Below are 4,673 nucleotides of genomic sequence, written 5' to 3' on the forward strand. Positions count from 1 at the left end.
ATTGTGTATGGTTGATACATTTGGACAAAAGCGACAGAACAGTTTGTTAAATATTACATTTCAAAGCAGATAATGAGTGCGCTTGATCGGAGGCACTGAAGAATATAATCACTTTTAGGCTTCTTCTGAAAGTTTGTTCCAGCTCTGTTATGCATAACGAAACAAGCCAAATTCTCTTCACGTTAGGAATGCCTCACCAGCATTACTAGTCTCACTTTGGAAGTCACAGCAGATGTGCATGCGTGGCATGTGGCTCAGTATTCCTTCATATTACACAGGTCTGGTTGATCTATTACTGTAACGCAACATATGCCCCCGTTTAAAGTAGGTCATCATCAGAGATCCTATATACTCTCAATATACTGTACATTTTTCGCTGGCTGTACAAAGTGTTTTGGGACATTTTCTGATTATATATATTTATTTACTTTGAGTTAATTATGGAGAAATGTTATACACGTTTTCACACGACAGAAGTAGATGGATAAAAATGGTCAAAGCAAAAATGTATTTAGGTTTTCATCTTTAAAATGTCTTTTTGACATTCCTTGACAATACATTTGCGGCTGCAAAATAAAGAGCTGGTTTTATCGTCGAGATCGGCCACAAAGATAATGAATGAAAGTCAGATTTCCTTGGTGGCTGAGAACCTACATTGCAAAAATATCATCCAATCAAACTGACCAAGGAAATAGAAGCCAGGTCATGTGGGAGATGATAATCTCTAAGCGTGACTGAATATTTGAATATGTTTTACAAGATGATGCTTTTGGATCCAAATTCTATAATTTATCAGTTCATCATTACGAAATACTTCAAAGCCTCTTGTGTTCGTTAAAATCTTCAAACATTTTGAAGCTCCACTGTTTTGTGGCCAGGTATCAAACGAAACATGGGAGGAATGATGTAACACATTGCAAAGAGGGATGTAATTATTGATAAATATGAACCAGAATGCAGCAAGAGGCAGATGGTGATCTATTTAGAAGGCATAACCATTTTTCAATTGCCTAAAGTGTAATCCCATTTACATTTTTAATTCCACAAAACATGAAATATTGAACCCTCAAATCAGTCTTTTTCTCCGGAGAGAATTACTTTTTGCCCTCAATTAGAGTGAATGAATTATGAGCAAATTATGAAAATAGTGATTTCTGTTTTCAGCCCCTCATATCAAAGTTGTAAATTAGTGTTTTAAAACTAGACTCTCTGGAAAAGGTCCAGCCCTCAGGCATTTCCTCTGGAATTATCTGCCCTCACATTCCATTTATTATGTTTAAGGTCGGATTATCTCCTGAAGAAGTGTCACGTCTCCTACAACAAATGCTACATCTCAAAATAACAAGAACCAAATACCGTGTAATAGAAGTTTGACCCTGAGCATTCACTATTTTACACTTATAAGAGTTCTACATACCAGCAGTAACACATATCTTTCCAAAATGCTCATCAGCGTCTGACATTTTGCTGAGTGTGAACACATGGGTAGCATGTGTCCATGTGTTTACCATTTCCAGCTTGCTGGATCATCTCCTAGCAACTGTGGGTCTGAAAAAGCCCTATATACGCAGTCCGTGGGCTTTCTCCCAGAGGGCAACACGGCACGCCACAGCCAAGCCAGCAGTTCCTATAGCGACCCTTCAAACAACACTGAATGAACAAGTCAAGCCAAATGGGAACGGGAGCAGGTGAAGCGCAGGTCAGAGTGTCCAGTGGAACCCTTGAGACAACGTCTCAAACTCAACGCAGCCAGGCAAAACTCACTGGACAAAACTGGCTGCCCACCTGCTGTTGTTCCTTCCTGCTGGAGAGGATAATTAAGTATTCAAGCAATGCAGTGCTTTTAAGGTGAAATAGCAACCGGATACAGGATTAACACATGAAACCCACCTGAACCTGAGTACATGCAGACATGTTTGATTTAAGTTTTTTTTCCCTGAGAGAACAGTATTGCAGTGGTTTGTGAGCTGGTATGAGAAGTAATGGCAGGTATAGTGGCAAAGTACTGCACTGCTTATTGACATCTTCACAGATTGTTATGTGTTGGTCTGTTGCAGTTGTGATTTGCATGCAGCATTGCAGGAATGCGTGTATTGTGTTGTGCATGCCCCAGCCTGAGCTCAGTCTTGCATCCTCCACTGTTTATCTTAAGAAAAGGGGAGACTATGTGATGGGAACATTACATGCTGCTTCTTTCTGAGGGGAAAAAGAGGAAGTTGTGCACCTTATGCGGGGTTATTCTTGACTATCACAACAATTATTTGTCAAAAGAATCTAAATTTACTTCCACTTACTAAAAATAAAAAGATAACCAAAATACAATATCAATATATGAAATATATAGCCACACTGTGCCTCTCAATACCCCCCCCAGACACACACAAAACGACATATCCTCTAAAATGATTGAAAATGATGCTTACAGGTGGATGCTGCCATCTAGTGGCAGATATAAGTACATGATTTTATATAATGTTTGAGAAACATCAAAAGTGTCCTCATCTCAAAATCCCTGTAAAATCATGACTCATGTGTGCCCTGTCCAAAGCATGGAAAGAGCAGGAAGGCTTCATATTTTCCCACAAAACAGCCCCTCAAGCATGAGAATATGTTTGATGCACTTTACTGATTCTGTTGTGGTTTTAAAAACATCTGCCTCTAAACGTGGACAACCATTTCATTAGTTGTTTACTGGATTTCTTCAATCTGTTTATTAACCGCGCTGCCACTCCCATGTGGACTATTAGGTCTTTAATGGAGACACTACAGTGCCTGACATTATTAAAGTTAGCTCTGCATGTTGAGAGCCACTGAGACGCAATCAAAATCCTCCCAAACCCGTATCTTGCACCATTAATGGAAGCCACACATTTGTTGATATCAGCTGTGCTCATTTAACACTGGGGAGGATTGGCCGACATTTTCAATACAAATCATCAGGTTAGAGACACACAAGTTGAGTATTTCTTATTTAAACTTTTCTATTGAATGTGTCTTTGTAATTCAGATGGTAACAAAAGCAACCTACTCATTTGGTCTTTAATAAGTAAAGCTTTCGAAACAAAAACCTTTACTTTTGGAATGTTATGTAAGTTTTATGGACATTAAAGAAGTCTAAGTTTTGTATGTAAAACAATTATGTATTCCCCTACTATTCTCAAACCCAATGTTGCGTTTTGATGTCAGTTTTCATTTCCAACAACAATTAATATTCTTTCCAACGTCACATCTTTCTGACATTATAATGACATCCAGTTCCAGCTGGGATCAGGTAAGAGACATGCATGCTTACTTTTCATCTTTGGTCAAACTACTGACCTTTAATGAGTAATGTAATTGTATGTTTTACATTTACATTTAGGGCATTTAGCAGACACTTTTGTCCAAAGCGACTTACAATAAGTACATTTTTCAAAAGAAAGAAACCACAACATATCATTGCCGATAATGTAAGAGCTAAAAAATAGAAACAAGTTTTGTTTTTTTCTTCTTAATAGTAACCCCACACGTGGAGTGTAGGAGTGATGAAAAAGATGCACGGTTTTCTTCACACTTTCGTGAGCACAGGAGGCATTGTGGTACTGCACTATGTGGCAGTTTGTTGCCACGGTAACTCAGAGAGACCCATTACCCTTTCATTATGTGGCCTCTTATCACAAAGCATGGTTTCGGCGGGGCCATTATGAACATGCTCCCCACGTTGATAGAAGGCTATTGAAAGTGCTGCAGGGGGCATCGCTCCACTTATACAAGCAGATTTATGCAAGGACTTGGTGAGGGCTAATTGTCTTGAGTCCCTCTATAGGTATCCTCGCTGAGCTGTGAATGCTCATGGTGATGATGTTATTCTATAGGCCAATCACAAGGTGACCCCCTTTGGGACAGCAAGAAGTCACTCATTGCTGACTGGGCACTTTAATGGAAGCACACGTACATGTCCTCCACCTGCAGACTAACGCCAAGTGCTTCATGGTCAACGTCATGTGACATGAGAGGCAGAGTTAAGACATTATCAGACATTTCACACTTTTAAAGACTGTCTAAAGCCATTGCAACTTGTTTTATTCGTAGGGAAGTCAAGGCAATTTTATTTGTATAGCACCTTTCAACAACATGGCAATTCAAAGTAAATGATTAAAAGCATTGGAGAAAAAAAACATTAAAACAAGCCAATAATAAAAAAAAGTTTAAAATAAAAAAATAAAATAAAATAAAAACAAGAATATCAAGGAATAGAAAATACAGTGCAGCATAAGAAGTTCATAGATGGTATTGTTTACTGAAAGGCAGCAGTAAAAAAAACAATACAATTCTACATCACAAATAACTAATTCACACAAACCATTCTGACATATTTTAACCAGATTCTTGACTGTGAATTAGGTTAATTAATGATTATTATTATAGTAAAAGTTGTTTTATATTTAGCCCCACTGGTGGGCCAAACTATTAGGAACACATCCCAGTTTAAATCACAGTATACAGTCAACACCACTACAAACAGTTGAATAAACACCTCTCTAATCTAAATCTGAACAATCCTAATTTACAAAGGCTGGAAACAAAGTGAGCATCTTTACTTTTTTACTGCTTTCAAATTCATAACAGCAGCTGTGGATGAGTGAGGAGGTGTTGTGGTCCAGCCCTCTCCTCCTCCTCCTCCTCCTCCTCCT

The sequence above is a fragment of the Eutrigla gurnardus genome, assembly GCF_963514095.1.
Source record: "Eutrigla gurnardus genome assembly, chromosome: 12".
Classification (NCBI taxonomy): Eukaryota; Metazoa; Chordata; class Actinopteri; order Perciformes; family Triglidae; genus Eutrigla; species Eutrigla gurnardus.